This window comes from Geotrypetes seraphini, chromosome 10 (assembly GCF_902459505.1).
Source record: "Geotrypetes seraphini chromosome 10, aGeoSer1.1, whole genome shotgun sequence".
Taxonomy (NCBI): domain Eukaryota; kingdom Metazoa; phylum Chordata; class Amphibia; order Gymnophiona; family Dermophiidae; genus Geotrypetes; species Geotrypetes seraphini.
The window spans coordinates 137,738,084-137,749,291 of record NC_047093.1 but is presented as its reverse complement, the minus strand read 5'-3'; positions in this window follow the sequence as shown (position 1 = coordinate 137,749,291).

Genomic DNA, 11,208 nt, shown 5'->3' with positions numbered 1-11,208 from the left:
ATATTTGGCTTAAACAAATGGGAACATATCACCCCTTTCTACCATAAACTGCACTGGCTACAATTTGAATCCAGAGTACTATTCAAGTTCGCATGCCTCAGCTACAAAACTGTGTTTGGTCTATCCCCAAACTACCTTATCCCCCACTTTAAATTAAATCACAACAATAAGAACTCTCGCAGAATTCATCTGTTCGCCTTCCCCTCCCTAAAATTATGTCACCTCAAAAGGTTCCTTGACAAAACCTTCTCCTTCCAGGCGGCCAAACTAAATCCATGGCTTGCCCAAATTGTACTTGACGCTCCCACCTACCTTGGCTTCAGAAAAAAACTCAAAACTCACTTATTCCACGGACAGAACCCGTAACACTCCCACTCGCTGCTTCCACTCCCTTCAATACACATGAACCTCCACCTTCCCCTCCTACTGTACCTTCAATACACATGAACATCCATCTTCCCCCCCTACTGTACCCACCAAACCAATTAACTTCTCTGACTGGTATTTTTTCCCTGTAAATAAAAAAAATTTTACCCTCCTATTGTACACTCTTGTATATTCCTATTGTACACTCTTGTATATTCCTGTCAACTTCATTGACCGATACACTCCAAAAAATTGTTAATTCCTGTCAACTTCAATGACATGTACATTCCAAAAATTGTTAATTCCAATGTTATCTTCGTTTGTAATTTTAATTAATTGTTGTGAACCGCCTAGAACTCTCTGGGTATGGCGGTATACAAAATAAAAGTTATTATTATTATTATTATAAGGTCCATATAGGCCAACTCCTTCCCTTCCACCTCCTTCCTTTTCCCTCCAACATTAAAGGGACCCTCCGATATCAGAAGGAAGGTTTCCGGGTCAGCCGCTGCCCATAGATTTCTGTGTCTCTGTGATGTTGCAGGGAAACCCACAGATTTCTGAAGAAATGCACCTGGAAGGAAGGGGGAGGAAGGCAAGGAGTAGGCCTACACTGAACATCTTAGAGCCGGCAAGAAGGAGGAGGAAGAAGGACTTGGCCTATGTACAGAGGTACATACCCATGGGAGGGGGGGACACAAATTTGGGATATGGAGGAAGGGATCGTGAACTTGGGACAAAGGATGAAATAAAGAAAGGAAAGAAGGAGGGAGGGGGTACAAACTTGGGAACAAGGGAGGGAAAGAGATGCTGAAATGGGAGAGGGAATAGAAAGAGAGAATTGTTCGGCATGGGGATGTGAGAGGGAAGAAAAGAAGAAAAAGGTGAATTGTTGAGCTTAGGAAGATAGAGAATTGTTGGACATGGTGGTGGGAGAGGAGTGAGGTACAAATGCAGGGCGAAGACAGAGATGATTCAGGCGCTGGAAATAACTAAACTCTTATTTTTTCAACACAGCAAAATCCATGTTTACTGGAACAGTCTCAAAATTTTTACATCGATGGAACCTTTGAGGTTTCTCCAGAAATTTTTTTCCAACTTTGCACTCGGCACGCTTTTGTTGAGTGTCAGTGTATTCCATTAGTTTATGCACTGCTACCAAATACGTGTGAAGAAAATTACGTTCTATTTTTGAATGAAATTTGAAACTTTTGCCCTAATTTTCAGCCGTTATCAGTTCTTTGCAGTTTCAAAAGAGCAGCTATAAATGCTTTTGAATTTGTTTTTCTAAATACTGATGTCCATGGATGCTTATTTCATATGCATCAAAATGTTTTCTGAAAAGTACAGAAATATGCAAATTATACTGAATTTGCTTTAAAAATCCGAATGCTTCCTGCTCGATCTTTTGTTCCCATTGACAGAGTTCTAGAATATTTTGAATTGCTGATGATGGACTTTCCCGCTGAAGCACAAGTTGTAGCAGATTATTTTGAGGTCACATATCTAGGCAGAATATGATGAAATCAACCTAGGGGAGGAATTTTTGCATTGCTAGTTTGGAACAACTATGAAAGATTTTTGAACAATCTGCCTAGGTTTAGTTGAGGCATGGCTTTGCCGCTTTCATTCCCTAGGTTTTTGTGATCACACAACTCTTTGACGTCTGACTGTTGCTCTCAAAAACAAATAGGCGTTTTTTTGATCGTAGAGTTGAACAATTGTTAGAGCGCCAGCAGGAACAAAGGAAAAAAAATATGCCGACTTTGATAAACGCATCAAAGTGTTGCTGACAAAGTTGCACAAAAACAACCTGTTCATTTTCTTCTTGGTGTTGCTTACAATTTGTCATAAATTTTACATTTTTAAAGGAAAAACAGCATTATTTAAGTTTTGAAGTATGCAGTAGTTTCGTTACTTACAATTTGTCTTGAATTATAATTAAATATATGTGTTATTAAATATCCTTTTAAAAAAAAAAATAACCCTAGATATTACAATCAACTTTTGAGGAAAAATAGAGGTTTTTTTAAGGTGTTTTGAAGCATACAATTTTTTTGCTTACAATCTGTCTTGAATTATAAATTGAGCAAACACGTTACAAAGACTAGGGGACACTAGAGAAATACTTTTAAAACCAATAGGAGAAGGGATTCAAGATGGCCGTAGGCTTGATGAGCTGAGCAGCATGCCACTGAGCTCTGCGGTGTTTCTGCTGGAATCGTTTGTTAGCGATACTGTTTTCCTACCTGAACATGCCGAAAAGAAGAGGCCGGAGCGCTGCTGGCGCTCCGAGGTGCCCACTTTCAGCAATATTGAAGAGCTCCTTAGGCGGATGCAGGGAGTCTCAACGGTGTCAGAAGGTAGCCCGCTGAGGATGCTGGGAGCTGGCGAGACTCCAGCTACTCCTCCAGGGCCTGATACTACTTTTAGTCCTGATGTGAGAGCTCCACCCCCGCAGCCCCGGATTACCAGCTCTCTACGGAGCGAGGAAACCCCGGAGGGTGAGATACTCCTTTCTTCTGAGGCCAGCGTAGTTCCAGCTGAGAGTTTGGAGGTGGGTGTCTCTAATCAGGGAATTCCCACAGAAGATACCAGGACTGGTTCATCTTCAGGGAGTGGACTGAAACGGAGAGAGCAGTGCCAAGAGAAATCCTATGACGGTGAGCACTTTTTCATAAAAAAGAACAAGTCTGTATGGAAAGGCCAACGGAGGTGACTCTAGATTCGTTATGGGATCTTGTGGCTAACTTAGGGAAGTCCATAAGTCCCAACTTTAAATATATTGAGGGGAAACTAATAGAACATACAAAAGAGTTAAATAATTTAAAACAGGATGTGATTGTCTCCCAATCTTCATTGGAAAAGGTGGAACAAGAAATTAACTTCAAAATTAATCCAAGAGACATCGATTAAGGACAACATGAATCTCAGAAGAAAGGTGGAATCACTTGAGAATAATGCCCGCAATAATAACTTAAGATTGATTAATTTCCCTAGGAGTGCTTCGGTAACTCCTAGGGAAATGTTAAAAAGACACCTAATTGAAATATTGGAAGTGTCTGAGGAAAATTTACCTCAATTTTCACAAGTATACTATCTTTCTGATAAGAAAAATCAGCAACAAAAGATAGCCATTGGACGTGACAAAGTTTTGGGAGACATCAGATAAGGAGGAAGTAACATCCTCTGCATTAATTCTTACTTTAGCTCTTTCCATAGATAAATCTTGGATTTTGAGACTTTTCTTTACAAATCGGTTGAAGGACTTTTTGGGACTCAAAATACAAATGTTTCCTGACCTCTCAAGAGAGACACAAAGGTGTCATCGTGAATTTCTTCTTGTAAAACCAGGGGTCATCTCCATGGGGGCCACATTTTACCTAAGACACCCTTGTAAGTGTATAGTGTGTCACCGAGCAGTAAAATATGTTTTCTTTGAACCCCATCAATTGACTGCTTTTTTGGCGTTATCTCGTCTAGGTGGAGAAAAACTGTAAGCTCTCAGGTTTAAATATATTACGCTTTCTCTCAACTCAACAGCCATTATTATGCCTTTATTACATGATTTTGTATTTCTTTAGTTCTCGCTATTTATTTCTTGGAACCTAATAATAGAGGACTTGAGTTAGTTAAGCCAAAAATTCTATTTTCTTTGTTTATAATTGTTAAAGTTTGTACTTTAATGTTATGGAAAAATGTATGGGCAAGACTGCTTTCTGTACAAGATTTATGCTTGGTTTGAAGTTCAAAATGAATGAATAAATATAATAATTTAAAAAAATCAGTAGGAGGAAATATTTTTTCACTCAGAGAATAGTTAAGCTCTGGAACACATTGCCAGAGGTTGTGGTAAGAGCGGATAGCGTAGCTGATTTTAAGAAAGGTTTGCACAATTTACTGGAGGAAAAGTTCATAGTCTGTTATTGAGAAAGACATGGGGGAAGCCTCTGCTTGCCCTGGATCAGTAGCATGGAATGTTGCTACTCTTTGGGTTTGGGCCAGGTACTAGGGACCTGGATTGGCCACCAAGAGAACGGGCTACTGGGTTGATGGACCATTGGTCTGACCCAGTAAGGCTATTCTTATGTTCTTAAATTCACTTCTTTAAAAAAAATAGCAGTTTGTTCTACCTATTGTCATCCTACCAATTTCATCCTAGTTGTCATAGACCCCTTTTCGGATACTGCCAGTTGCTTGTGACCTGGACAGGCCACCCTTAGAAACAGACTGTGCATATTGGATCTGAAGGTTTTATGTGCAAATACAAGGGTGGTCTGAAAAGTTTGGGGAAAAAAATGCAACATATTTGTTTGCAGGTTTCCGTGTCTCACTGCATCTTTGTCAGGTAGAAACCGACATTTCAGCCACCATGCTGTGGCTTTCTTCAGCATGGTGGCTGAAACGTCGGTTTCTACCTGACAAAGACGCAGCGAGACCCGGAAACCTGCAAGCACAATGTCAGCTGCGGAAACCCTGAGAAAACATTAAACAACGTAGTTTCCATCAAGGGCTATACACTTACCCCCTCTTCTATGAAACTGTGACAGCAGTTAAGGCATGGTTAAGGCATGGTAACTGAGGTATAGTAGCCCTTCGAACTGTCCGAACTGTGGGCACTTTGAGCTGTGAGTGTTCCAAAGCTACGAGGGTGGTATGAAAAGTTTTGTACAAAAAAAAGCAGGTTCAACATTGTCTCCATCGAGGGCTATATGCTTAGTCCAGCGAGTCTCCAGTTTTTTCGTAAGCTATTTTTCCTACCATACGAAAAAAAAAACCGCTGGACTAACCCTCTCTTCTACAAAACTGCAATAGCAGTTTCTAGCGCAGAGAGCCGTGCTGAATGGCCCGTGCTGCTCCCGACATTCATAGGAACTCAATGAGCGTCGGGAGCAGCACGGGCCATTCAGCACGGCTCTCTGCGCTAGAAACTGCTATTGCAGTTTTGTAGAAGAGAGGGTTAGTCCAGCGAGTTTCCAGGTTTTTTTTTCGTATGGTAGGAAAAATAGCTTACGAAAAAACTGGAGACTCGCTGGACTAAGTGTATAGCCCTCGATGGAGACAATGTTGAACCTGCTTTTTTTTGTACAAAACTTTTCATACCACCCTCGTAGCTTTGGAACACTCACAGCTCAAAGTGCCCACAGTTCGGACAGTTCGAAGGGCTACTATACCTCAGTTACCATGCCTTAACTATGAAATACCGTGAATAACATAGCATAACATAAAATTTTATGTATATACCACTATACTCCTGGTAGTTCGATGCGGTCGACTGAATTATCTAAAGGGTGAACAGAACCAGCACACAGTACAAGAATGGCGATTTTCAAATCTGGTCAGAATCGGAGAAGAGTATGGATACATAGATCAATGTGGATGCGGAACTTATTGTAAAATTGGTTTTTTAAGTTATGTCTGAAGTGCATGTACGAGAAGGAGGACAGTATAGTGGGAAGCAGTTCTCGGTTTAGAGAGCGATGTTTTCCCAAGCATTTGGGGGGGGGGGGGAGTTAGGAAAGCCTTTCACATTTGTACTTGAGGCAAGGAAGCAGCTCAAGAGGGATTTAAACCCTGGCTTCCCGCTTGCTGTGCTAATCAATAGGCTACTGCTTCAGGATCCAGACAATCTCCTTTTGCGAGTGTCCTCTTTTAGCATTAATTGACAGTTCCAGTCCTGGCAGACAGGGACGTCAAGTGGTCTTTCATTGCCAACAATCCATATATTATTATTTTTATGCAGTTTCCGCCGTACCTGCATTGATGTCTGTTCAGTTTGACAAAAGTACGATCTATATTCTGCAAGCAAAAGTTGGTGAGACAGGTGTTAGAAGAGATCAAAGATTCAGATGTAGGCTGCCAACACTTCAAGAGCTGGTTTCCTTCATCTAATTGACGAACCAACACTGTACCACGAATATACAAGTTATAACGAAATCGGCCGAGTGATAATATCTGCATTGATGTAATTCATAGACTGTTGCTGCGTTGAGAACTAACAAGAAACATTTATAAGAAAATCAGACAGTGATGGTGACATGCCTATGTAAAGGTTTCAAGTTTGTACGAAATGGCCTTAGAATTCTTCAAGATCAGTTCTTCATCAAGTCTTCTGGGACATGTCACCCGGTCCAGGAGGAACCACAGAGTCGCACCCTTGCTTCTAAGCATAACATTTTGGTCTTCGGTATTTATCCCTTCTCACTAGGCGCTCCTCCTTTTGCCTCGTCAGAGGTAAAATATCTAGGGATTGAAGTTGGTAAAAAAAAAAAAAAAAACAACACAAATGGAGATTCTTTGACAATTAACTCAATTGCAGATCAAACCTCTGGAGTTACTTTATGGAACCCAGATGGAGAGAGGATGACAGAGGGGTGATAGGACTATAACAGAATGAGCCAATAAATCAGGGATTTAATATCACAGTTACAGTTATAGACGATAGCAGGTTGAGGCAGAAATGGCCCATTCAGTCTGCCTAGTGCGATGACAAGGGTTGCAAATGCTGTTTCATGGAGGTTTCGTCCCACCTCCATTCCTAATCCATCCTTTGTCACTCGTTCTCAGTGTAACCTTGGACAAAATGTTATCACAGTAAGTGGATAAAGCTTTTTCTGTGTGCAAGGCATAGGGTTACCTTATGCCCTGCCCATTCCACCCCCCAACCCCGACCCGACACAAACTTCGTCCCTTTGGGGCTGCGTCAGAAGGGCCCTAGCTCATGTGCGGAGGCGACGCGATGACATCACATGCATGCGTGTGCATGGGTGACATCATTGCGTCAAATCCACATACGCGCAAAGGCCCTGCAGGCGCGGCCCCGAGCTAAATGCTTTTCAAAACCCGCACAAACTGCGGGGTTTTGAAAACCTGTCTAAAACGAGGACATGTCTGGGTAAATTTGGACACCTGGCAACCCTAGTATGACAGGGGCACTGAAACCTGTCCCGGGGCTCCAAGGGCCACCGCGTTATTCCAACTATCTCTAATGAATATGCGTGAGACAGAATTTGCAGGCTTATCACATACATTATATGCAAATCTCTCCTCATGCAATTGCAAACCTGACTGGGTCTGTGGACTCCTGGGATAGGTTTGAGTACCCCTGGTGTGCATTCGAGACTTTTTCATGCTGCACAATTGCATATGTTGATGAAAAGGTAGACTCATAAAAATCAACCTACCAAGTCCGACCAAGGTCCGTCCAGCTCGGCATCCCTTTTCCGACAGTGGCCAGCCCAATTCACAAGTACTTGGCAGGATCACGTTGACGGGATCTGTGAGTAAATATTCCCCGAGTCAAAATCTGGGCAGAGCAGAGGTGAAATTGTGAGGTACACATGTATTGTATTATTAACATTTTTTCAGGTACACTTGTGGTGTATACGCTTACCTTTTCAGAGCAGCTATAAACTTCTATTTGTGGGCTATTGGGGTTGCTTTGGTGCCTGTGTTCAGTGGCGTCGTAAGGGGGGGGGGGGGCACCGTCTTCATGGGAGCGCCAGCACCTGTCCTCTTCTCCGCCCTCCTGCTCTTTCCCCGCCCCCCTCCTCACTACAAGGTGGGCGCCACTTCCCTTCCCCTGTACCTCGTTAACATTCGAGGCACAAACAGCAACCACCAACTTGCTGCTCACGCCAGTGTTGGATCTTCTTTTGATGTAATTTCCTGGACCTGCACCCAGGAAGTGATGCCAGAGGAAGAGCCGACGGTGGCATGAGCAGCAGGTTAGGCTTGCTGCTCACGCCGCAAACGTTAATGAGGTACAGGGAAAAGGAAGGACGCAAGCACGGGCGGCAGGATAGGGGGCGGGGGACGACCCGCATGCACAAAGGCTTCCAGATGCGGCCTCCGAGCTCAGGATTTCCAAAACCTGGAGAAACAGTCAGGCTTTGAAAATCCCTCCGGGTGCTCAGACATTCATCTAAAAAGAGGGCATGACTGGGTTTTCCTGGACGTCTGGTAATCTTTTACTTTTGTATCTGTCTTACATCTCTGTCTCTGCTTTTTCTTGCGCCTTCTCTCTGCCTTTATGTTCTTGGTGCTTTTATGAATTCTTTTCCGGTCTCTTTCTCATTTTTTCAATGATCTTTACTCCAGGTGTTTGACTCTCTGTAGCACTTTCTTCCAGTGTCACCCCCTCGCGCCACTTCTCACCCTCGTCACCTTCATGTCTTTTCCCTCCGTCATGACCTCTCTTCCCTCTCACCTTTCTCATGGCCCCTTTTTTCCCTAATCCCACAAAGATGCACTCCTATCTCTTTCATCTCCTCTTTCCTCTGCACCTTGTCCTCTACCAAATCATGTCTCCTTCTCCCATCGTAGCCCTACACACTCTCCCTGAGTTCCTGTCGCTCTCACAGCCTATTTCTTCTCACTCACAGCTAGTCCCAGCTGCTGTCCCCATCACGCAGCCTCTCTTCACTTCAGTTGCTTCAGCTCTTTAGAGTGTGTGGTGCAGTGGGTAGAGCTACAACCTTGGTACTCTGAGGTTATGGTTTAAAATCCCGCACTGTTCCTTGTGACCCTGGGCAAGTCATTTAATCCCCATTGCCCTAGGTACATTAGATAGAGTGGGAGCCCACTGGGACAGATAGGGAAAATGCTTGAGTACCTGAATAATTTGTAATCCGCATAGAATTGTAGGATATGCAGAATATAAATTATAAAACAAAAAACCAATAACCCCTTTCAATTCTTTTTACCCCTTCCTAGCTCTCTCTACAGCTCCTTTCAGTGCCTGTCTTGATCATCTAGCCCAGTGGTCTTCATCAGTTTTTATGCTGGGGGCCATTTTGGATTTTAATGAACTGGAAAAATGCTAAATATTTTCCCATGGGGGGGGGGGGGGGGCATGACACTGCTGACATCCATCCCTACAGCCCACTGTCAGACTTCATTGTGGCATGTTCTCAAGGTTAGGATTAGCATATTTAAGGGTGGGAAAACCCGGATACATGGCCCCACCCCTTCCTGCTCCCAGCCCCACCTTGTTACACCTGCAACCTGCCCTGTTCTGCCTCCATCCCCGCCCTGCCCCACTCCACCTACAGCCCAGCCCCCCAAAAAAAGCCTTGTCTCTTTTTTGCTGATCTCCAGGCAGCATCCGGAGGGCCTCCAGCATGCCCGGATGCATGTGACGTCATCCAGATACATGTGACATCATACGCATATGCTTGTTGAAGGCCCTCCAGTTGTGGTTGGGGCTCAGGGCTTTCCAAAACCCCGGACAAATTGCTGGGTTTTGGAAAGTCACTTAATCTAATTAAGAGGACATGTCCGTTAACCCTACTCAAAGTTGTGGCCTTTTCCAAATCCATTCTTTTGTCTATTAAGAACATAAGAATAGCCTTACTGGGTCAGACCAATGGTCCATTAAGCCCAGTAGCCCATCCTCACGGTGGCCAATCCAGTTCACTAGTACTTGGCCAAAACCCAAGGAGTAGCAACATTCCATGCTACCGATCCAGGGCAAGACAGTAGCTTCCCCCATGTCTTTCTCAATAACAGACTATGGACTTTTCCTCCAGCTTTCCTCCAGCTCTTAAGACCAGCTATGCTATCCGCTCTTACCACAACCTCTGGCAATGTGTTCCAGAGCTTAACTATTCTCTGAGTGAAAAAATATTTCCTCCTATTGGTTTTAAAAGTATTTCCCTGTAAGTTCATCTAGTGAGAAATGCCTTGTCCTTCAAACATGTGCTCTTGCCCCCATCTACTTTCCTCTTTCTGTCCCGAGCCTGGGTAGAGGGGCAGAGCATCAGAAAATCCCCCAACAACCAGAGAGTTAATGAGGGCTGCCAAAGAAGTCTCCGGGGGCCACCACTGGGCTTGCATTGAAGAACACTGATCTAGCCCTTCTCCCCCTTGTCAAGGCTTATGTTGTGGTGGTAATTCTTTGATCGTGCCACTAGATGGCAAAATAAAACCAAGGATGGCATGCAACCAGTCTTTCCAACCCATCAGAAGTTGGAAAGAATTATACAAAGTGGTTGAGAATGTCTGTCTTTCAGAGGGCAACAAACTCATCAAATTTTTAATGGAACGGGGAGAAACTTGACATGGTGGAAAAAACAATGAAAAGACATAATGATTTTGAAAATGGCCCAAACCAGGCCTGGGGTTCCAGAAAATTGAACCTCCCAAATTAAGGCTCAGTGCATTTCTGTGGGGAAAAGGAATACCAACTTCTACAGTGCAAAAAGCTTAGAGTGAAATTTAGTGTTTAGAGAACAGGCAAATAATTTTAAAAGGTGGAATTGCCTTCTATTCCAAACTGCCCCCTTCTTAAGTACTCCACCCACTTCAAACTAGGGCTACCATATGGCTCCAGAAAAAGGAGGATGGATTAAGACATCTGGGTTTTACTTTTATTGCTTTCAATGGAAGTCAAACCCAGATGTCTCTATCTGTCCTCCTTACTTCCATTGTTTTCAATTGAGGTAAAACCCGGATATCTTAATCTGTCCTCCTTTTTCTGGAGCCTTATGGTAACCCTACTCCAAACGGAACCCACATCCTATTAACCCAGGAGTTACCAAATGTCTTGGAAAACCTGGATATGTCCTATTTTTAGAGGACTGTCTAGATGCCAAGAGGGTTTTCCAAAACCCAGCAGTTTGTCCAGATTTTGGAAGGCCCCAAGCTCGAGGCCGTGTCTGGATATCCTCTGTGCCTGTGCAGATGTTGACGTGATGATGTCACACACATGATGTCATTGCATCAACACTTGCGCAGAGGATATCCAGACACAGCCCTGAACTCGGGGAAGGAGACATGCGGTTCGTGTGGAGGCGGGGCTGAGGGTGGGGCAGAGCCATGTACCCCCTTTTTTTAAAGAGG